The sequence below is a fragment of the Temnothorax americanus genome, unplaced genomic scaffold (assembly GCF_048541705.1).
Source record: "Temnothorax americanus isolate GAGA-0224 unplaced genomic scaffold, ASM4854170v1 Scaffold3, whole genome shotgun sequence".
Lineage (NCBI taxonomy): Eukaryota > Metazoa > Arthropoda > Insecta > Hymenoptera > Formicidae > Temnothorax > Temnothorax americanus.
Window position 1 is genome coordinate 5,330,001 of NW_027509442.1, and position 25,867 is coordinate 5,355,867.

Genomic DNA, 25,867 nt, shown 5'->3' on the forward strand with positions numbered 1-25,867 from the left:
ATGAAAAATGAAGAATAATCATTTGAAAGTCGCGTTTCAAATAAAAATATTTCACGCGTTCGCAGCGTCGTGGTTGATCGAAATTTAACATCGTGAATGCGGTATCACCTCGCAACAAACGCGGTACGTAAAATTGTGTCTCGCTTGATAAGTTCTCTTGCTGTAGGCACTTTAGTGAGCCCTGTGTGTTGTTTTTCAATGACCTCTTCAAACCTCTAAGAAGAGGGATAGCACTCCGGCCGCTTTCTCGCTTCGGATGTCTACAATACGCATCATCCACCACGTCATCCGGTACTCCCTTCGCGAGATTCTATATTCTCTCTCCGGAAGCACAAAGCGCATCGCCCAACGTCCTTTGTTGTCGCGCATCGACTTCATCCCCTTTCGCCTCCCTCCGGTAAATCTCTTACCCTCTCTCTTTCTCTTTCTCTCTTTCTGTGCTCTTAACACATCCTCCCCGCTTTGTGGAAGGTCTCTCAAAGGGCCTGGTCTTTTCTTCTGAGTTCTCTTTGTTTTACCCGCGCGAACGCAGCTTTTTCTCTCGAATCCCAATCGCCTTGTCACGGTCTAACTACTACTGGCAAACTCCGAAGCTCATTGCCGGAAAGTCTCGGTGCGGTAGGCAGCGACGATTCAACGATAAACGGAATTTTAGATTTATTTATTTACGCGATTGCGCGAGACGGGACTTTTGTTGACGTAAGCTTCCATTTTGCGGGACATTTCGCGAATTGGTCTTGCTCAATCGGGAAACTACTTTCTTCGCCTTCCTGGTAACATTTCCGCAGTACGCTCCTTAAAGTTGGACAGGGTTGCACACCCCTAACACTGGGGACTCCATGGCTTGACGATAATTTTTTCTTCTTTTTATGTTCCTCTTGTTTTTTCTCTCACTTTGTTTCCGTTCTTTTTCATTTTCCTATATTTTTTACGAGAAAGCATTCAGGTTACAAAAAGGATCGAGCTCCTCGCTTAAATTCCTGTTTTGGTTCTTTTTTTTTTTTCATTATCAGGACCGTGAGGGATCCTGCCGGGACCATCGGGACCAGGCGGAGTGCACGAATCTCTACAAAAAACAAAAGAGAACGAGACACCGTCCGCAGCACACGTGCTAATTACGACGTCACGCGATCTCTCTGGAAAACCGCGGTGTTTTTGTTTCAAAAAATAAATGGCCAACAAAGCGAGACTCTACTCCTCTGATATGTTACATCGACATCTCCCTGTTTTTCCTTTTTTAGACGCTTTATTTTGCAATTGACTTGCTATTAATTGTTCGGCAAATATAATATTCGAGAAATATAGAAATATGCATACATTAATCAGTCAACATATTAATTAGGAGCATAGAAGATGTCTTAACTACATCATTGTTAACTATATCTTCGAGAATTTTCCTTTCTCTTTTTCCTTCCATTTCTCCACTTATTATCACTATTTTTTCAGATTATATTTTAACATTGTGATCAACAAGACGAAAGAAAATCGATATACATTGTCGCTTCTGCACTTTCGCCCGTGAAATCGCTTCAAACCGTTTGTAATTATACAAGACGCATTAATTAAACGTTAGTGTCACTACGTAGGCGAAGGTGTTATTGCATTTCCAGCGTTGCGTGAAACTTCGCGGTATATGAATAACGCATGCGCATCGTCGCTTGTCAAAGTAAACGTCGCGATTTTAGTAGCGTGACGCGGTTTGTCAATTTGTGTAAATGTGCGTGTTCTATGATTAATTACGAATTTTGAATCAACTCGCGCCGCACGCCAGCGTCACACATTTTGGCTCACGCCCGGTAGAATCGATCGTTGCACTTTTATCGACTGAGCGCACGCGAATGGATCATAGATCCTTACAGGTGTCACCTGCAGCTTTGTTCGACAATAATTTTAAACTGACGACAGAATTCCTTTACAAATCCTGTAAATAGAACTTTGTGGAGTTGTAAACTTAAAAAAAATGTTATAATAATAAAATATATAAAGAGGAAATGTAATAAAACTCATATCATGAGTTTTATTACATTTCATCAAAAGATTGAGGTGCTTTACGGGATACATTGTTAAGTTTAGGATTAAAGAAAGAAAAACATTAAATGCAAAATTTAATACAAAGTATTATGTGCTCGAATATATTATTTTAACATTGCTGTCAAAAATATTTTCATTATACGCGGTGCGTTCCATTGTGCTTTTCGTTTTGTTTTTTTTTTGTACGATCAATTTAAAAAAAAAAGCTGAAACGTCCTGAAACTTTGCGAGAGATTTTCGAGGCAATTTCGCGCAGCTGCGATATGAAATTCGGTCAGAGGTCACCGGACACAACCCTTTCACCTTAATTGGCCGGACACAACGCAGCGTCCCGTCCTCAATTTCGTGTCGTCCGCTATATGCGACATGGGCTACTCTCGTTCCTGAATTTCCCGCTGACCAACGAAATTTCCTCCGCGAGGAGATCGGACCTCAAAGGTTCGCTCAAACGATCCTTCCGCAACAACACCGTGATAATTCGTGAACTCGTCTCGATGCAACATACTCTATGATCGACGGCGAGTTCCGCCGTTATATCGGAATGCAAATTGCAATCCGAGTTAATAAGCGCGCCATTGTTCCGCGATACGCCGCCTGTTACATCACACACCCTCCCCCCCTCTGTGCTAGATTTCACGTAAATTGGGATATTCCACATTATTAACGTATAGAACCGTATATTGTACGAGGAATATTTAAACTTATTTAAAAAAGGATATACTTATACTTGAAAAATCTTTGCAACTCATTTTTAATACATTGCCGACATTTTCTGTGTCCTTGGTTTAAATCACTAATTCATATTATCTCTCTCTTCAATTCGAGAAGATTGGATAATCATACAATAAAAAAAAAAAGATAAAATATGTGTCATCTATAATAATTTTTTTATCTTGATTTTTTATTATCTTGATATTTTTATGTTATTTCCTTGGCTGTAAATCATTAATACACGTTTTCTACTGGTATATTATTAAAAATAGAATTAAATAATTATAGCAAGGAAAAAAGAATATATGATACGACGTAATCGCGTTTGGATTTTTTATTCATCGCTGTCATGTCCGCGAAAAAAATACGGCACTCGCACGCCTCAGCGGGCTCGCAGAATTTGAATGCCCTGTGACCCTGTAAAAAACTGGTTCCTGCTATATTGACGATATACAGCTAGTCGACTGTCGACTCGAAGCACGAGTCCTATCTGTATTTTTTCCCAAGTCATGGCGATTAGTATGATCACGAATCATACCACTCGCGTATTAATGTACTCTCGTTTGCGATAGACAGCCTAAAGGGAGTCAATTCTGTAAATTTTGCACGCATTTACCTACGTTCCACTGCAAACACACGGCTCGGCACAGAATTTCGATACGTCGAAATCCAGCACCCCACGCCACGGTGCGACAAGTCGAACGCGGATAAAAGCGACCGATATAATAGAGAAAGTGGATTCGCTCAATCGGATAAAAGCTCGCGATAAAAGCTTCGACCGACCCTGAACCGGTACCGTGCCCTTGCGGTTGTGCAACACGGCACTGCCGCTTGCTTTCGCGCGCGCAAAAGGAAAAAAAGAAAAGAGAATGAGAGCCGGCTGACAGGAACGGAACGCGGAATTCAGTGTTGCGACGATCGCGGGAATTCGTGCATTGAATTTCGCGTGCAAAAAGTCACGATTCGCAGAAGCGCGCAATGCCTGACGAAACCGAAGCGTAAAACCGTCCCGTCGGTCGGTCGTTCGCTCGCTCTCTCACGATCGACCTCGCACGAACCTGAAGTCACGCTCTACGTTTTCAGCATGGTATATAACTCTTTCGACTCTTGTCTCGCGCGTGTACTACACACGACGAGCTAGAATCACCAGGGACGAATAAAGTCGCGCTACTCAAAACCTCTCCATTTTTAGAATTGTTGTATAAAATTATCTAAGATGGAAAATCGAGTGGAAAATCTATGTAAAATTTCCTGAAACACAGCAACATTGGTTCGAGCTTGCCGGTTGGAGATTGTCAAGGATGCATATACCATCGATTCTTCGTGAAAAATTTGTCAAAGGAGTCTCCGCTTCAAAATTAAATTTGAAAAGTAATGGTAGAAGAAATTAAACGTAATGTAAAATAATATTCTATTTGGATGAAACGATAAGTAGTAGAAATGAGGAGCTTTCTGTAGCGAAGCGTCGAGAAATCAATAAAAATGTGAGGGATAGTAGAGATAGAGAGATAAGAGGCGAGAGAGATTAAAAGAATACTTTAACTCATATTTTTTCAGAGGTACGACCACCCGCGTATCATTTCAAAAAGAAGCAAGGGTCTCCATGTAGGTGTTCTGACTCATCCGTCACGCATATGTTTCCGCCCACTATTATATCTCTCAATAATCTCGTTCAATAGACCCACTGTCACATAAGTGGTGCAAATATAAGTTATGGATAACTATCGCATATAAAAATTATATTTTATTACAGTGCAACAATTTCTCTTTCTGTTCCTGTTTTCCATCTCCAACACTCTAATTCGCTTATCTCAGGATTATTTAATTTTTCTACTGTCTAACACAAGAAATTCCGCGGAGCAAGGAGCAATTAACTATTTATTTAAAGCATTGTACAATCGGTCGAGCTTGTACACAGGAAGCTTCGAGCTCCCAATATATATATATATCTTTCCGCGAACAATTCGCGTAAATTTTACACTCGCGCGACGCGGGGCGCCGATGCTCGCGTCGACGGTCTTGCGGTAGGAGATCACAGTTTCCGCCGATCGTGCAGGTTCGCGCGTCTCCGCCGACGTTCGGCGCACACCCGTGCGTGCAGCGCGGAGAGCTTCACGCCGGTGACGCCGGTGTTCGGTGTTCGGTCGGCCGGTGACGTCAGCAGCGAAGAGGCCCGTCCCGCCTCCCGCCGCAAGCGGCCGACTTCGAGTCGAGTACGCGATCGACGAACGAGCGCACCGCCGCGGCCGCGGACGTTCCTCCGCGCTTCGAAAAAGAAACCGCCGTTTCGAGCACGCCCGCGGAGTCGGCAGTCGCGTTCGCGTCGTCGATTTCATCTCGTCGCGGGTGCCGGTGCGAGGATCCCGAGTGTGTGTGCGCGCGCGCGCGCGCGTGCTCGGCGGTGACGCGAAATCGCTTGTATTCGCCGCTGCGACTCCGCCACGCCAGTGACGGCCAGTGTCGAAGGTGCCGAGACAGAAACGAAGAGGGAAGGAAAGGCAGCGAGAGAAAGATAGAGGAGAAGGTAGCGCGTCCAACCTAACCTCTACCGACCGGCAGTGATCTCCGAGCGCTAGCGCGTACGCTTGGCGTGGCCGCGTAATCGCCGATCTTCCCTCCGCCGTTTCCCACGCGTCTGGCCAAGTGTAACGCCTTTCGAATCACGCGTCAGAATAACGCGATCGCGCCGAGTCACGAAGAGAGAAAGAGAGACGGATGGAGGAAGGAAGATAAAGGGGAGGACACGCGGCAAAAGGAGGTGCACGGCGCGGCGGGACAAGGACGCTCGCGTTCTGTTTACGCGACTCGCGCGACTCCGACCTCCGACAGTCTCGCTCGCGGTTTTACGCGAGCATCGCGTCGCGTTGCGTCGCGTCGTGTGTAATCGTGTCATCGAGCATCGTATCGTATCGTGCCGTGCGAATCATACGGAATCGCCGAAGTATAACGCGCCGGGGACTAGGTGCAACCTGTTTACAGTGCGCGCGCGCGCGCGCGTGTTGCGTGTGTATGCGCATCGCTACGTGCACCTGAGTGCGCGGCGTGCTTGCGTGTGTGTGGCCGGTGCGCGCGTGTGCTCGCCGCCGTGGAATGCGAGACTCGCGTGTGCATCAGGGACGGCTCGACGTTCCTCCGCCGTCGTGACGCCGCGTCGTCTCACGTCGTCGTCGAAAGATCGTCCGAGGAAAGCAGATCTCTCAGGTAGAACGTGGAAAATCGTCGACGGCTATGCCCGTTCGGATTTACGATTTTACGAAAGACACGCGGAAAATGAGTATTTCCGCATTATTTTTCGTGATTTATATTTATTGTACTTTTCGGAGCGTTAAATTTGAATGCTCCGAAAAAATATCGTAATGTACGGGGCGGTAGATTTTCTTCCGTCAAAAGTTGATTTAATTCGCTCCGCATATTTCTCGTGGGAACTACATGTTCCTCTTAACCGTCGGCCGACGTGTACAAATTATCGTAAATGCAGACCCGGCGTGGATTACGTTAGACGACGCGTAATGCACGTTAATAATATTCATAATTGTCGCTTGCCGGCGCTTAACGTTCCGTAAAGTTAGCAAATTGGGATGAATTCTATGTAATTTCCTTAGCCTTTCCGTGCTCTGTGTGTGCACTTAGAAAGTTGATTTAATTCGGTGAAATCCCTTTCTCTCGTAGGGCGTGTACTCCATGCAGAGCTACGCTTTTATTTTAAGAGGAAAATGTCATTGTTGAGGAAGAGAGAGAGAGAGAGAGAGAGAGAGAGAGAGAGGGGGAAGGGAAAAATGCTAGCTGAAGTTGCATCACGTTACTAACTTAGACAGAAATGTCTCCTCGCTGCTACTTCATTTATTTTTCAAATTACTTTTTAAATTACTTTGAAAATTGTTACTTCCATTTTCCAGCACTGCTCAGTCTAATTTGCAAGCCGTTTTTACTCGGTATATTTCATTACTGTAAACTCTATTTGTATTTTCCTTTTATCTTTTCGTTCGAAAAATCCATTTTGAGCGATCTAGTACATTTCAAAAGTGAAATGTTATATTGATTTTGAATTTTAAATTAAATAATTTAAGCTTATTTGATCGTTTTCTATCGCTTTTTTGTGACTGTAAATTTATGTCTAAGAACTGACACGCGTGACTTTTTGCATTTCTAAATGTGTCTTTATTACGTCTAAATGAAGGCACAAAATATAATTCTCAGTAATGTTTAAATCGGTAAGAATTACTGGAATAAAGCTGAACATTTTATATATGAGTTATGACAGAAATGATATCACGAAAATGGCTTTTTACTCGAGATATGCGAGAAATATTACTGATTTTCTTGGATTACGTACATCGTTTCCTCGGAAATTGATAATTATTAGGAATGACATTTCATACGCAACGATAAATCATATGTGCCGTAACAATTGTGCGATTCTAATAATAACGCGTGCAATAGTTCCCTCTCCGATCGAACGCCGGAGTCACCTCTCGTGGGAAATACGCGCGCGCGTGGGACGTCCACGTGGAAATGGAGGCCGTTGTGAGATCGTGGGGTTTTCCCGGGACGCGCGCGAACCCTATTCGTCGCGACAGTCTGCCGTACGGCGGGCATACGCTCCCTCGTGTGTCGGAGTGAGACGGATAGACAACCTGTTTACGATCTCCAGCGCGCGCACGCACGAGCACGCGCGTACGCTGGCACACGGCCGTCATGTACGCGGTGTCCCGAAACCCTTCGAGAAAATCGCGTTCCACGAAAACGTGTAATATACGAGGCTCTCCGAAATCGAACTCTGTGAAATAAGCAGCAGAAAAAATTTATGGAGTTATGAACTAATTACGTGCTCTGGTACTAAAATTAAAAAATTTGTATATGAAATAGAGTTGATCCATTTTTTTGAAAAGCTCATGTATGTGTTTGTGTATGTGTGTGTGTCTATATGCATTACCATTCAGAAATTTGGAAGTACTACCTTCTGAAAAACAACAATAGTGCCAATACTTCTAAAGAAAAACGTCACATATGAGAAACTTTATTGTGTGTTTTAACTATTGAACACATTACTTATTTCTGATTATTTTTCAAGGAAAAATTTCATTTAAAGAATTTTATTGGCGCTACTATTATTTTTCTCAAGAAGGTAGTGCTTCCAAACTTTTGAACGGTAGTGTATACAAAAGAACACATTTTTTCTTTTATTTATAAATGTTAATTTGTAATTGTTAATTATCTATGAGTACTTACATTTTATGGTATAATTATTACAGACAAGAAATCTTGCGTTATTCTCATTGTCAAAGATAAGAAATATTTAGAATGGTAAAGAGGAATCCTTTAATTTTCGTTATCTTTTATTTATACTTTCTAATTACCGATTGCGTATAATAAATGATATTATTTTTACTATTTGCTAGAAAAAACAATCTGTCGTCAATGATCGCTAAAATAACCCTAAGATAATTGAAACAATCATTGCTAAGATGCGTAGTTGTGATTTCTAGATGTCGTATATGCAGTCAGTTTCTTGAGGCAAGAATATTCTCTGAGAACGTAACAAGGAAACACATTGCATAATGCAACATCGCTGCCCTAAAAAATCTAGAGACGGTGATTTATTCGTCGATCGATCGATTGATAATACACGTTACGACGCGCCGTTCCCCGACACTCGGTATGCCGGAAATTTTTCCGCTGCAAATCGCACTTCAATTGCCTTGCGGACAACGCGGAAACGTGACGCGAAACATGAACATCGCTGCTGTAAAGAGCTAGTTTAAGCAAATAGGTTTCTAGCGCATTTGTCCCTCGCTAACTCGTCGCATCTAATTTTCCTCGTCGCTTGAGTGTCGTACAGTGATTTTATGTGGACGAAGAATCATATGTGTCAGTTCTTATTGGACAAAGATTAACAATCGTGAAAACACAACGTTTCAAGTCACGTAATTTTATCAATTTTGTATCTTATTTAAAATTTGCTAAATTTCTAAATGATTATTTTTTTCTGAATGACTAATATCGCGTTGTCACCTTTTCGGAAATAATTCACTCGATTGTTTTGACACTTTATTTTTGTATATCTGATGTTTCATCATTGTCCGAACTCGGATTTTTCTTCGCTGTCGACAGACGCGTCGATGACTATTCGCGGCGCGCTTTCACTGATCGATCGCCCCGGGCGTTGCAATTCAGCCGGTCGAATCGAAAGAGAGTACATTCTCTTTAACGAGAGATCGTCCGTTAACCTTTACTCGCGCGCTCCGCGAAAATCGGTCACCTCTCGTTTCCGTTCGAAGACCTCTCTCACGCGTGAGCGCAACACGTTTCATCTGCATTTTAACCGTAGTAATTATTGTATAAAATCAACGAAGGATATATATTGAAATAAATGGCTCTCGCGCGCTAATTTTTAACAGGTAGAATCGATTAAGTTTGAAATTCGAATTATTGAATTTATTAATTTTGATTAGCGTTGCATTCAAGTTTTCCAACGTACGCATTCCGCGAAACGCTTTGTCCGATGTGCAAGGACGAAACATTGGCTTCGTTTTACTCAGGAAACATAATATCGCTCCGTGACAAGCGATAATCAATTTCGCCGCCGAAGAATCGCCGGTTGAGCGTTACAGCATTGTGAAACAATTTTACGTGCGCTATTCAGATTAATTCTCCGAAGTGGAGCGATCTGTCGTCCCTGAGATTTATCAATTAGGTCACTCGCGTCGCGGCGGTCGTACAATACGCAGGTGTAAGGCGTATTTTTACGCTTATCGCCCGAGAAAATGCTCAGATATAAATATTCCGTGTGAAATGTTACACCGCCATCGAATTTATTTACGTAATCTGTTTTTCGTTTATTATGATCTAGTGATAACAATTAATAATTATTTTTCAACGTTAAGCATTAAATTAAAATAAACGACGATGTGCTTGCGTGGCTGAAAGACACGTGAAAATTTTCATCACGTGGATACGTAATCGAATAAAATTCAAAGTTTGAGCAGATGTGCCTCATTTTTCGCATACAGTCACCGAAATTGGATACCTCGGCTCGTACACCTGCCACCGAGGCAATTAGAACTATAGATGTGAGTCACGCACGTGCAATGAGTCCCTCCATCTCGGCTATCGCTTCTTTTTCGTCGTATAACCCTCGCGATACAATGGAGACTAAAACCCACTTACGGAACGACATTTGACGGAGCTCGGAAACCAGAAACACGAGTAGATAGTATCGCGCGTATCGTTTCTTCGTGTTCAAACCATTTCGAAATCGCTGCTCGTGCGAAGGGTCCTCGAATTTTAAAGAATCCAGTAGCGTTCTGTAACGTCAAGGGAAATCCACGTGTCCTATTAAACTGGAATAGCAGATAACTCAGTGAAAAAACGAGTAGTTATTGTGATGTGAACGATTTAATATTGTAATAAAAATAGAAATAGCAGAATACGTTTTAATAATTTTAAGGTATATTTTTGCTTTGTTGTTAAGAAAGCTTCTAGTTAGCTAATTATTTAATCGAGAAGAGACTTGATGTTTCATTAACAATTCGGCGGATGCAACTTCAGCGAATGGGGAGGAATCTTTTTTTTCTCGTAAACAAAAAATCAATGTAACTAAACCAAGATTTATGCGCAATCATAAAGATTGCGGGGAATCAAACAGATATAAATTCCGCGTGTCTTTCGCACGCACGTCCGTGAAACCACAAACATTATCCATATTCGACCGGGCGCCTATATCTTCTGCTGTGCAGTTTCGTGTCTTTTATGAGAAGAAGGAGAAAGATATGATGTGTCTTGATGCGATTTGAGCGACAGGATTAATTGGATTAATAAAACATCGCTCTGAGTGGAACTGCGATAGCACAACAGTAAGATGACTACCAGAAGGAAGCAGAAGTCGCAGTTTCTGAAGAAGGTCTCGAGCCTATTCAATCTCGACACGGTGAGTCATTCCACATTGAACCGAACTTTCATATGTCGACAGTGACTTTTCATTAATCAAACAGCATATAATTGCGACTTGTCGAAAATAATTATGTGCCCGAACTGCGTTGATTAATTTGAAACCATTAACATCTCTTTAAGAATATATATCTAAAATTAGATAAAATTAATTTTCGAACCAATTTTCTATTAATAGTAAATTAAGGAATTTTAAAGATATTTTATTGATATATAAAATACTCTCTGATATAAATACTCTCATTTAAGATTCCAACAATCTTTGGTTTCTTTGGGTTTCTTCGTAGTTAAGATGTACATCTTTATAACGTATATCCAAAATAGTCTTTTGTCTACTGGAATGAAACAAGTAGTAAGCCTTATCCTATAATCGGTTCTTCAACTTAGAACGAGTCTCTAAATATATCGTGGCCTTGTATTTGCCATTCACGTGTTTCAACTCGGGGATTTTTTCGAAAGAGCCTTCGAGGCACGAGTTACGCATACGAACAGAAGTTGCGTTATACTTAATTGACAATATTCTTACCAACGTGACCACACATAATTGCATAAGCTTCTCTATAAATTTTAAAGAGTGCTCAATCGGCTACTTTAAGATTTTGATTGACGATTTAAGATTTTTTTTTAACAATGCAAGATTTAACAACGATTCAATATTATACTTATTCTATTCAAAAAGCATCTTAAAATTAAGATTTGATGAGCTGTTTACGAACTTATTGTTACATCTATATTTTTAACGTAATTTACTTTAATAAATTTAATTTTAGAAATTTTTTGACAATAGAATAATTTATTTATGAATATTAAAAATGCGCGGTTATTGCTTTCATGATATTATATAATAGTTACGCAATATAGGCGACGCACAAAAAAAGAGTATTATCCTCGCATCCACCTTTTTCAATTGTTCAATTTAAAAGAACAATAGCTCGTAAAGCACTCGCACACCAATTAAATGCAGTATTGGATACTGAGTTAATTAACGGCGGAAATTGAATTGAATGGCGAGATGACTCTTGGTCTATATGAGTATGGCCCGCTGAATAATTCGCGTCGAGCTAGAACGAGGTGGATTATGAATACTTAAGAGTATCGTGCGGTGTTTTCGTTCTGAGCGTTATAAATTGCCGAATACCGGTGAATTCTCGAAACGATGTATATTACCGTAAATTAATTGGACTGACATTTGCATGTATGTTAATATCGTGCAGTATTTCTCTCAGTTATAATACAGAAACAATATTTGCACAAACGTTACGCAGGCATGCATGAATGTTACTGAATTTGCATCGGTTTAACTCTCCTCTGTTGCTGTTGAGAGTTCTACGAATCACACGCACTTCTTTTTTATTCATATTTATTCTGAAAATGTCAACGTGTTTAGACAGAAAAAGCTTCTATTTTACCAGTCTTATGACGGTTAACGAATAGAAGCCATTTATTACATTTTTTTCCATAACGCACCGTTGCGACGCGAAACGAAACGTTTCGCGGAAAAGCTTTGCGGATGGTGGAAAAACGGAGAGTAGTAGCACACTAAAAGGAAAAACAGTTTGCAAAAACAGCTGGAGGAGGAGGAGGAGGAGGAGGAGAACACCGTCGCGACGACGAAGTTGAAAGAGACGCGAGCGAGGAAAATCGCAGAACCATTTTTCTCGCTGGCTTCACGACCGGCTTCATGCGATAAGAGTGCGTCGAATAGCTGCGCGAAAGCAAGGGTGGGAATGAAAGAAAGGAACGGAGGAGCGGAAACAAAGGAAAAAAAACTGAGACATAAACAAGATTGTATAGGAACACCTGTCGTCTTTTCCGCCGTTAAGGGAGTAGCTTTGACGCGAGTTTGACGGAAAAGAAGATACGCGCGAAGTCTCTTTATTTAGGATAATCACCAGGATCATTACCAATATATAATCGACCGTTCTCCTGGTCTATAAATTTATGTTTCTGCGCGATTTACACAGATTTGTTATATACTTAGGAAAAGTCGTGGCACGTTAACCGGATTTACCGAGCGCTGCGCCGTGTAGTTTACACTGGCACCCGATCTTGACACGGTCCAAGCCGCTTTGAGAATCCTAAGTCAACCCTAAGTCAATGCGAACTCCCTGAGAGTCGCAAAACCATCACCGTCAGCCAACAAACGCTCAACGCTGCGTGAGACACGCAGTGTTCGTAAGCCAATATTCGCACACAAACGCATACACGTACACGGTGTCGATGTTTGCACGGAGTGACTTCTCGGGACGCTTACGTGACACATCCTTAAGCGGATTGTTCGATTTTTTATCGGCCGCCACGCGACTCGCCGTTGTGTCAGATTAAATGATGAATTACAAGCGAAATCGAGCAAGCAAGTCAATAAAGTCCCGCGTGGAACGGAACCTTCACTGATAATGAAAGATTATTTCCACGATACCGATATCACTGAATCTCAAATATCGCTGTAGTGCGAAGATATAAATATATCTTGTCATTTTTCCTCATGTCTTTGTAAACTCTATTCACCCTTAGTTAATTTCATCTGCATTTTGTAATTTGCGTAAAGCATTCAGGAAATAATTCCGACGTAGCTCGAAACATTTGATATTTTTTTGCATCTTTTATTTTTGTAGCACTTATGATTATCATAAACAATTATACATCTATATAACTATATGTTTAGAGACTCTCGCGTTGACCTTTCCTTTACTGTTTTACATCAAAGAACTTTTTTCATTCACTCTATTTTATTATCGTCAATATTTTCCTACTATTTATATTTCATGGGAAATATTTTATGGGGAATCTTCGTGATATATCTTCTCTAGTCGAGGCGCGCTATATCTATTGATAGCGCTACCAAGGTTATCACGGTCCAGTTAATTCCACAACACCCTCCACGCTCGTCCGAGTGTACGTTACGAAACGCGCAGCGAGCGAACAGGTTGCCGTTAATTGACTCGATAGATTGACGACCAATCGAGAGGCAAAGCGGGTCTTCGTCGTCGTCGTCGTCGTCGTCGTCGTCGTTGTCGTTGTCGTTGTCGTTACCGGATACGCTCTCTGCGTTTCCTCTCAAATGCGCGTTATTTCTAGCTCGCGGCCGCACGTCTCACGAGAGCATCGCTTATATAACCCGCAGATGTAACGCGTATGTTCACGAGTGAGCGCGCGGTGTTCGTTGTAATTGGATATCGGTGTACGATGGGAAGGAAACGCGCGATGTATCGCAGAAATCGACAGCGATAGCTTGTTGTACCCGTGACGGCCTTGTTACCGATCTTGTTACTTTGCGATAGAAAGGTCTCGTTCATCACGCGTGTTAAGACAAATAATTTTTTTATGAACAAAGGAACAACTCTGCATAAAACAGGATTCTCAAGAGATCGCGTAAATATATTATTAGGGAAAACGTTTAAAAATATTATTTTTTTCATAAGTAATTAGGTAAACAGTTTTTATCTTTATACAGAAATATACTCCCTATGGTACTTATGCAATTGCAAAATGTTCAACGTATTTACTAATTGTTTTGATAAATTTTTATGTTTTTATAATGTACTTTTAATAACTAAAATTTTATTCTTTTATTTTTTTTCGTAATAAACACTATAAAACTTATAATGAATTATAAATACATTGCAATCTTTGACACATACATTATTACGAAGAGATTATTTATCATTAAAAACAATAAAAACTTGAAAATTACGTCAGACTAAATAATGAATTGTATGTTATTATAACCACAACACGTGAAAAGGGTTGTGTAGCTAAAAAGAGGTTAGTAATATATTTCATTTGATTAAATTTTAGCTTTAAAAAAATATTGTTACATTTTGAAAAAATTGGTTACTGTTTAAATTGAATTTTGTAATTTTTATAAAAACAAAACTTTTTTCTTTACCTCTGCAAACCCAACACCCTCACCATTAAAAAAAGTTCGGATATATGGCACAATTTAAATGCTAATTTATTGCTTTAGTCCCGAATTTGCTTCTATCCATTTGCAGGAAATTAATATCAAAAGTGAGGATGATGTCTTTACGTTAAGCTATAGCATTCCTGAAAACACGTTCGAAATACCGTAAACAAAAAACCGATATGCCAGAATTTTTGTGCTAGTTTTGTGCTCTAAAATACTTCAGAGAGAGAGAGAGAGAGAGAGAGAGAGAGAGAGAGAGAGAGAGAGAGAGTGTGTGTGTGTGTGTGTGTGTGTGTGTGTGTGTGTGTGTGTGTGTGTGTGTGTGTGTGCGTGCGTGTGTGTGTGTGTGAAATATGAATGTACCGTAACTGCATAAAAGCAAACCGTAAAAATAATAAGTTATTTATATAAGTATAACATTAAACTGTTTATTCAATCAAATACTCATGATATACTTTATTTTGCAATTTATTACTTACGAAACAACATTAATGCCCGTTTTTACCAACGTCGTTTAACTTGAATCTTAGTTCAATTCACTCTTTGTCTGTTTCTAAGGGAGACTGTTAGAAAGAGACAAAAACATATTATATCGATTTTAACATTAAAATAATCCTAGAATTTAGTGCTCTAATATCCTAATTCAGAATTTAGTGCTTGTTGCGTTTAAGTTAACAAAGTTCAAGAATATGGCGTTGCTAGCGTCACGTATACAAGAGTAAAAGATATGTTTAATAAGTTAAATAGAGAACAATAAATTCGGGACCAGGATATTTTAATATCAAAATTAATACACAACTAATTTGTTCAAAATACTTTACTCTTGTATCTTTGTGGCTGTAATGAAACATTTTTATCGCTCCAATAACGAAATAGATATTTTTATGTGAGATGTTTCTTGACCTCATACTGCTATGGAAAGAAAAATCTATTTCAGATTTAGTTGAAAACTCGAAGAGAGCTAATTAGATCGTAATTTAGTTCCAATTGAAACGTAACTGAGAGTTAATTGAAACACAAACGGAGCCTCACAAGTGAGTAAGATGTTACAAAGGTATCTAAAGTACGAAGAAACAGAAAAATTACTCGTTAATAATCGCGCGTGATTGCTTTAATTAGATTTTGCCTCGTATATAGAGACGAAATTTCGTAATCTCCATTTTGCATGGAGATTACAAAATTTTATTTAAAACGGGTATATATATGTGTGTGTATATATATATATATATATATATATATATATATATATAATTACACTATATGATATGTATATCTACCAAGTACGGTAACTATTGATCATCGCTGTTGTCAGAATAAGTGTTCGCCGAACAACTTCCTTCGAATCAAGGGAAACCTTATCCGACAAAGCTTCCTGGTGTGTTGCACGCTCGATATTAAGTCGCGTAACTCGTGCACCCCCGACATCCCCGTAGTTGGGGATACCCAAACGCCATTGAATGGAGTGTTTCACGGTAGGCTGCCTACACCATACATTTTGTGTCAGACACAAGACGCTCTTCCTTTCCCCTCGTTCACATCTCTCGCGACGTCGCAAAATGCACTCGGGACCTTTATCTTTGATCGTCGGAACTCCTTGAGTAGGGAAACTTACGAAGAGTAATCTGCACTTTGATCAGCTTTGTTTCTCTCTTTCCCCTCTTACGATAATATATTTAAGCCTTTATACTCGAATACGCGGAGAAAAGCTTCTCGCCACTTTGAAAATTATCAATATTCTATAGACTGTATCAGATGTTTTACAAAATCTTATGATATTTATAGGGGCATCGTTATATATATATTTTTTTCATATCTGCTTATAAACTTTACTATTTTAATTTTGTTATTTAAGGAAGGAACAACTACTCACGCGACTGAGAAGATTAAGATAAAAATTTAGACACAAAAATAAATAAAAATTTATTTGTTAGCTAATAATAACCCAGACTTGACAGAACGAAAATTTTAAGTTTAAATTTTAATGATCATAATGAATTATCTATTTAACTTTACATGAACATCAATCGATTTTGTCGAAGAATAAGTGATGAAAAAATGACTGAAATATATCTGGCATATGTTATTCTGTTGTAGCACCGTCATACGAATGAAATAAAAAACGAGAATAACAGAATAATAGTTTACTGTTAACGTGAGAAAGCAAAAGTGGCTTAATCGATGTCGCGATTAAATCGCAAATAGACGAGTGTTGCGCGTGCAACGTTAATCGCGGTCATTCTGCAGATCATATCGGGCTTGGTCTCATTGTTGTGAGCGAACGACCGCTACACGATCTAGCCGGAAGCTTTAAGTCCGGAATAATGACGCGGATGAAAGAGACCGGCTACACTAAGCCGCCGCACTTGTCGGTGCTTTCGTTCGACATCGGAAGCCCGGCATACGCTCGCCCGTCCATTTTCAGTCTCCAGCGAGCTCCCCGGTCCCGGCCTTAACGCGCGTAATCTAGCCAGAGATATGAACCCATTGCCCGAAAAAATAGCCCCGACAAAAACCTCTGCTCTTCGGGGAGAAGGTTAGACGGATTTTGCAGACGGACTCTTTGAAGCAGGCTCCATTGTTTCTCTCGGGAGAAAAATGACTTCTTTTCGTAGCTCCGGCATCCGTTGAAGAGAGCCTTTAGATAGTTGGACACCTACAGATTTTTATTTTGATTTCTTTTAGTTTTATAATTTAAGATTTAAGCGAACAGAAAAGAGAATCTTTTTATATAATTTTATCAAAATTTGTCACAAATTTGTAGATACGCCACTAACTTAAACGTAACATAAGTAATACGCGATATAACATGCGAAAATAATTATTCTCAAGACTAAAATGTAAAGTTTGATGCGTGCTTTTATTGGTGAGCGTGCATTAACAATCGATACAAGTTTGTAGAAATTGTTGCAAGTTGTTGAAGCTGTGAGGAAGACTGTACTTGTGACACAAGTATACCTGCCGCATGAACTAAGCGTATTGTAGCAGCGGATACCTTGTTAGCTCGGTCGATGTTCGGCATGCTCGAAGTTCGCGAACTTCTATACTCCTCGTTGTATCGCGAGGCAAATTCAAACGTATTTCTAATAAGTATTTTTCAAGAGCCCGGCACAGCTTCAACATGGTAGCAGCAGACGCATTTAGAGTGTCCACTCCGATCTCTGTATGCAAAGGAATACATGCAAATAAGGGACTGGTTATTTGTATTGTGTCCGCCAGAATATTTCGACTATTTAGGCAAGCTTACCGAAAATGCCTGCAATATTTTGAGAAAATAATTCAGGAATAGAAAAAGAGAGGGAGAGAATGTTGAATTTTTAATTTGGTAAAACTAAATGAAATAATTTTGGCAACAGAATTGACATCGAACAAGAAATCAAAATTATTGCAAAGTAATTTAAAGAATATTCCATATTTATATTAATCTTATATAGAAAAGCCTAATTCTATTCATGTTTGAAACCAATTTATTCCAATAAATCCACTAAAATACAATCGTAGGCTAATTTTTCTATATACATTTGATCAATATTAATCGATATTAAGGCCGATAAGTTTACAAATATTTTCGCGCTTTTACATTCAAATCGAACATTCGTCAAATCGTATTAGAACAATCTGTGCGAAGATGGTGACCTTGTCAAAGGGAACACACATTGAGCATTTCCCCGGGGTACGATCTGTATCGTGCTATGCATTTGGAGGAGGAAATGGGAGCGCAACTCGCGGACAGGTTATACACACGAGTATCGAGTATCGATTATAAGCGAGGCAAATCCGTATGAATGGATCGGTGCGTGGCCACGGCAGGCATTTTCCTTAAATTGAACCAAGCTGAGAAATGGCGGGCGTCCCGCAGCGCTGCCGGGCAGCGAAGGGCGAAGGACTTGCAAGCGACTCGAGGGGAGGACGGTCGACAGCGGACAAATGGATGACCGTTCGTATCCGCGAACGTATTTCACCATAGGGACGTATTCCGTTGACCGGACCTGCCCCGCTTCACCTCGAAAGCCAATAGTCTGAACTGGGAGAGATTCCCGCCTTTTCATGCCATCCTTTAACATTCATTGTTTCAGAGATCCGCTGGTAAATTTGTTTCGTAATTGTCGGGCTTGCGCTACTATCGTGTGAACACAAAATCCGTTCCCATATATTCCGTGCCAAACTCTTAACTCTTTTAACATTTGCATATGACGGTCTAGATACAGAAAACGTGATAAATTGTCCTAAAACATATGATGTAATATCAGATTAAGTGTATGGCACAAATACATAACAAATATATAACAAATATTCTGAAACAGATGTTCTATGTTATATAGTCGAATAATTAGTAAGTTATGTTAGATATACTATTCTTTATCGAGCTGGTCTACTAATAAATAGAAAGTTTAAAAAGCATCTCTTACCGGTGAAATTTCATCAGAAATTAAAAAATAACAAATTTCAAATCTGCAAATTTTATTCGCACTTTTTTCAAACGATATAATACTGCGCATTTGTCGTTGACGAGTAAAATTTACCGCACCGCGCCGTTTTTAAAAAATGAATTTAAAAACGAGGCAATTTCTGATTCAAGAAATGATAAAACAGAGGGACAATGGAATGCGAATGGCGCGACGTTTTCTTTGACAGTGAACTAGCTTCACTCTCGACATGAATCGGTCTCAACCCGCGAAATTACCATCATCCCTTACCGGAATAGACCCTCTAACTTCACGCTTGGCGATCCTGGCGAACGTATATAGTAATATTGGAGTTAGACCTTCAACCCCCGTGACGAAGCGGGATTCGTATCTTTGTCAAGAACAGCCGACCTTGAAAAATACTTCGAAATGGTCGAAATACTTGTTAGAAATTTTTCCGCGTTTAATTCTCTTAATCATCTTCTCTGATATAATTATGATACGAAATGGTTTATGCGCATTCTGTAGCGCACAAGTGTAGCGAAATGATTTCCTTTTATGTGTCATAAAAATGTTGTCAATATATAGAGGATTTGGAAGTGTGATAAGAATTTATCGTCTATTATTTGGATTCTAAAATAGCTTGTAAGAGACCCGCCTGCAATGATCAGGGACGCGAAATTTAATGCTTTCTGCGTTCAGGAGTAATTGAATTCCATCGACGACCTATCGCGGCTACCTTGACCCTCATCCGCTTCTAATTTGCGGAGGGTTGTCCTACAAATGCGAAAAATGTGTCCCATAAGTCACATAAAGTATGGCACATGGCGATTCCTATTTCATTGCGGAATCCAGAATAGCATGATCTATTTTTTTTTTGTTTTACCAGGATAAATACGATGTGTTTTTAACACAACAACGAATTTATTAAAAGCTCAAAAATGAGAAGTTATTCAATGATTACATACAAAGGATGGGTACATCCATGGATTTTTTCAAAACATTTTTTTTTCTTCATACCTCGGTCGAAAGTACGTACTTTCGTCCCTAATAGCAGGGACGAAAGTTTAACATTTACTCCCTGTGAAAAGTACACGCGCGCTCTCTATAACTTTAAACCTTAACGCCCTTTAACCTTAAAAATAGTCATCAATATTGTTCTGTCAATATGTCATCTGATGAATCCGTAGACGAGAAAGAAGTTATACGAAATTTCGATCCAGAAGCGCGATTGATAATAAATACAGATACGTTGCCAAAGAAGTCTGTTGTTCGATACAATCTTGTTTACGACACGTATAAAAAGTGGCAGATAGAACACAAAACACAGTTTTCAAACTTGATATTAGAGTAGTTAGAAGTAATATCTCCGGTAAATATACAGTTTTGATAATTCATGATTTGATTATTTAAATTTAAATTTTTAGATAAGCATTCTGATGATAGTTTACTAGTATGAGTATTAGTTAATAAATACAGATACGTTGCCAAAGAAGTCTGTTGATCGATACAATCTATTTTTGATAGAATAGAATTAATTTATTTTTACAAAATATTACAAGACTTGACTCTTGGAATGTATTATTTGATGCCTGCCCCCCCGACCAGCAGCACTCGCTTCGCTCGTGCCGCAAATGTCGGGGGCAGGCATAAAAAACATGCTTATTAACATTTAAAATTAAAAAAAGTAAAATTAATAACGTACTTTCGACCGGCTATAAAGAAAAATCGTATACACTACGCGGGCCGAAAGTTGAATTTTCGGCCCTTGTAGTGTAATATACTATTGTATTTTACATGTTTTATTTCTCCTAGTAAAATATCGACGAGTTTTCGTAAATCACTGCCGCGTGAACGACATTCCTTCGTGTGAAGAATGCAACATGATGAGACGAAGGTGAAAATTTACCTGGAATTTTGTTACGCTTTCAGCATCGCTGTAGCTGATAAGTGTTATCTAAAGAATCCTGATTCACTGACGGCTTGAGATCAATGCTCTTTTCGAGATAACGTGATGGTATTTATTGTTTATATCTATATCTTTTAATCATTGTCAAAGATATCGAATATCGCAGAAATCACATCGCAGAAACCTTACTTTCTCATTTACGAAGCTCTGTTTTTTATTTCAGAAATAATATCCTGATATATAGAAAAATATAACATCAAGAATCGATTCCTGATTCATTGTAGATATAAAAGGATTTTAAGTTTGTAATAAAATTGGTAAATTGCCATCATGACATAAAATGTATAATAATAAGTTTGCCAGCGTCGTGAAATTGCAAAACCCATCTTTAATCAACATTCAAAATTGCTTGTCGTAAACAGACACGGCAACAAATCGATCTTTAATTTACGCCGCAGTTTCCGCGGCACGCCTCGGAAATATTAATCTTTGCTGTTACCCTACGGTTATATATATATATATATATATATATATATATATATATATATATACACACAAGTAATTATGTCGACATATAACGTCAAGGAAAAAGAAGCAAGGGGGGATTTTGATCGACGAATTCGCAGTATCGCTTTTTCGCGCAGATTCAACCTCGTTAATTACTTACCACGCGTAAGCTCGCGCTTTTTGTATCACTGCCACGTTTCATGTTCCTATCGATCCGCCGCTTCGGTTCGTAAGTTTCTCCCAACCCCTCGGCTCCTGTGCAGTTTGCCCAAAAGCGCTTGAAAGGGGAGACGAATATTTTCATCCTCGTCCTCGCAGCGCGAGACGCGTCCGTCGGATAATTAAATTTCTCAGCTTCGTGACTGGCAGCTCGGAAAAAATTCTCCCTTTGACCCGCTGTTGACATCGTAATCCGTCACGAGGCGTAGTTCTACTAATGTACATTTTTGCACTCTTCACGGATAACGCGACGATCTCGAGCAAGAGAGATTTTTTTTCTAATTAACGACATTTATCTCCGCATTGTTTCACGCGCGGTAATTTTTCGTCTGACCACGTTTCCTTGTATCGTTGATAGCCGACAGATGGACATGCGCGCGCGCGAACACACTGGCTGCTGGAAGAATTATAAGTTCGAATTTCTCAAGTCAGCAAGCGGGATTTACCTACGTGAATTTCTTTCTCGGGCAAAGAGATAAATTATTGCATATAACCTTATTATCCTATCCCCCTCCTCTCAAGATCCCGCTCTTTTAGGTCATACGGCGCTTCGGCGCGAAACTCGCGATCTTTCCGTGAAAATTTATTTCTTTATACTGGCGCATCTCTTGTAGCTCTTCTTTCGGAAGTTAATATCCTCTTTAATCTTTTCACGTCCGGAAAACTTGGCCGGCGAAGACTCGCCCTCGCAACTTTGCGCGCGAACTTCAACGTCGCGCGAACTTCCGCCGTGTGTCTCGCGCACCGTCCTGTACTAAAGTTAAAAATTTGCCCGACAACAAGAGAGGTTACTTTCAATTTGCTTCTTTTGCCTCTCTTGCTTGTCGTCCGCGTGGATCGATCTGCCTGGCAGCGGTACAATCTCGTGTGGCTTTGACGCGGACAACCCTTGGGTATGTCTCACCGACGACGAATATATGAATAATTTTCCCGTCGACACGGTGCGCGGTGCGACGCGGTCCGCCGCCGCACCGACGAAAATCGATATTCCATAAATGTGTAAATGTGTAACCGAATCCCGGCGATTCTCTTTGCCTATAAGCAAAGTACGTGGCCTTGTCGGCGAGACGGGCGCATGTGCCTTAAAATGCATTAGGTAGCGGCGTCGTCGCACATGCTGCACCGTTCGCATCTTCGATATCTTCGACAGTGCTCGACAATAGATCCGACAGAGCGCAACGACACGCATAGATTTCTCTCCTTTAAATTTGCTGCCTTGCGAAATTTTTTTTCTGAGAATCTCGACGCGAAATTCAGCCGTGAACTTGTCTGCTGCCGTAGCGGAAGAATTTTTCTTCCGGTTTTCCGATTCTCATTGCACTCGGTGTTCTCCGCAGATGACGTTTTTTTTTTCCTTTTTATTTTGTTATATTTTGGCAGATTTTATTTGCCGTTCACTCTACAATTGCGAGAATACTGAATTCAACGAAAAACTTAGAAATTTCGAAACGCGCGCGAAAAAAGGCAATTCACGTTGATTTGAAAAAAAAAAGAATAGAAAGAGAAATGAAATGTTGTCGCGATATATTTAAAAAAAAAAGATTTTTCCGCGTTTGTATGTATCGGGCTAACTCGCGAGGGACAGATTTATGGGCAATATCCTCTGCGACGGAAAATTCGAGGTGATAAAGGAGGCGCGGATACACGCGCGCGCGCGCGCGCATACACGCAAATGTATTTCGGGAACGCGTGCAGAATATCGCGATCGATATCACATCTCCGGAAATCACGGTGTAATGCGTCCACGAGCATTTCCGGCGATCGATGCATCTCTGGCCGCTTATCACTTTGTCTTCCCGCGCCCGTTTCCTCTGTGCGTGTATCGTCGCGCTCTCGATCTCCCGCGTAACACGCCGGTGAAAATTCAATTTTCCCGATTTTTCCATGAAAAAAGGCCCGATGCTTCAATCCCGGAACATGATAGCACCGTTTTACATAAAACAAAACGAAGAAACGACGGGAGAAACCAAACTCTCTTTTTCGTTGCTCCGCGATAAAAGAAAGAACTGCGTCGCGTTTTATTTCAGCACGCCCTTTCTTCGTTTATTTTCTTTCTTTTCTTCTCTTTTTTCGCGAACAAAGTTTGCTATCTCGCGGCACAGAAATGTTTTATGATGTCTAGCTCAAGCTTCGGTTAAAAACAATATAGAGTCAATAGACGATATCGCGTATAGAAAATATTACCTCAGGTAATTAAATTGATCTGTCAGAGTACTTTTTAACACATTTCCTGAATAGTTTCATGAAATAGATATTTCGTGAGCAAGCGGATATTATAGGCTCTCTAATTATTTATTATAATCCATCTATACCATCGTATTTAGAGTGCAATAACGAACTCGTTATTAATCTTTCTGTAAAGCTTGCTGGAACATATTATTAAAGCGATTGCACGATCGTGCCGTTTCATCGAGAAAAAGCTTTCGGCGATTGAGCTAATCGCGACGATTTATCTTCAGCGAGGGTATCACCGTATCGTGTTGAGAGCGACGGCAAGAAAGGGAAATTAGGATGCTGATTTTGCTCGCGACGAGAAAACTTCTTTTGTTTTTGTCGGATCGCATACTGTAACGGGGTAGGCTTGAAGGCCAATTAATTTCGAGGGGACATTGGAGCGGCCGCGGCGGCCGGAAGCCCGACTCACGATGCACAGCGAAATATAAAATTCAATTTGGCCGTACGCGCGGCCACTTCTCGCGCTCAACCCTGAACAATTGAGGGTTGCCATTTCGCTATAGTAAGAATTTCGGGAAAGATAGCGCGTCGTTATAACGATAACGACCGTGTCGATTAATAATCCCGATGTCTTTCTTTCGAAGATGACCGGAATCCTTAAATTAATGATTATGTAACGCAATCGGAATATATTTGAATGCAATGGACTATTATGTGATATCTTTCAATCTCTTTAGTTACAATTTTAACGAGGTCCTTACTTAAAAAGTCGATATTTTTTTCTTACGATTCTCTTGACCGATGATTTATTTAAAAGATTTTTATATATATCTAGCGACATAATTCTATGCGTAATTTAATAATTGGATAAATAACAAAGGACTCTTGATGATAAAATTAATAATTAAAAAGGGGCTTTGAGAGTATAACGCGCGATTGACGGTGCGTAATAAGTTAATGTTATATCGATCTTTAATATAATAACTAATAAGATATATAAATATAAATCGAATAGAATACTTAATTATAAATTGACATTAGTTATTAAAGATTAATTTAACGTTAACGTACGCATCGTCAACCGCATTAAACTCTCAAAAGCCTCTTTTTATTTATCACTTATGCGTAGTTTACTTGAGATCGAGTGTGCGACTATAGAATGTAAATTAAGTGGCATTGAATATAATAACTTGACTTAACGGAACAAACCAGTTTCTAATTTATTTTATCAATTCACAGATCAAAAGTACACAGTCATGTCCATTACATGTCGATTATAACCCAACATATCATATATTATACAAATCAATATATCTCACTTAATGACGTAGTAACGAGATAAAATTACAAGTGTCAATATTTAATTTATTGCATGAAATGCTGACAAGTGCAATCTTGGCCAGGGATGCATATTAATTGAATAACGATGAAAAAATATTGTATTTCTTGCGTTTACACGCCCTGCATTTTCTTCCCCGTCGTAAACTCTGTCGAGATTTATCAAATTTGCAGCACGAATTACTCACCGCGAATGTCCCGGGACCTTGTGCACGTGAAAATGATCAGGAAATCTCCTACACAACTGCTTGGAATTGCTTTGGGAAAACGAGGACGGCGTGTCTTTCTCTCCTTGAATTTAATCGAATGAAAATTACATCCACGCCCATTTCCTTCTTTGAGCAACCTTTTTCTTTCTCTCTTTTTTTTATGTGCCCATGCCAGAGTGCGTCGGACAGGTATTTTAATTTAGTAACATTAAAGTAACATTGATTTTACTTCTGTGTATTTTCGAATAATAAGCGATGTTTTTAACACTCGATTCGGACGCCATGTGAAACGTAATATTTTAACAATTGACACATCGAACGTGCGTTTGAAAGCCCGTCGTTTATTCCGCGACATTATCGCAATGGGTGACGACGCTACGGGGTGAAATTCGTCGTTACATTGCAGCGCGAAGTTCAGTTATCATGGGCGCGATAATTATGCGAAGTGGAGAATTTCGTGCTCGCACGCGCCGTTGTCAACTTCCGCTTTTAATGAGCTCACCGCGTTTAA

The 25,867-nt window shown here is 39.9% G+C and overlaps 1 protein-coding gene across 9 annotated transcripts in view; it reads left to right on the forward strand.

Moving 5' to 3' along the window:
- LOC143900330 (disks large 1 tumor suppressor protein-like) overlaps nt 1-25,867 on the forward strand; it is a 332,595-nt gene that overhangs the window by 212,459 nt on the left and 94,269 nt on the right. The gene's annotated exons all lie outside the window — the stretch shown is intronic.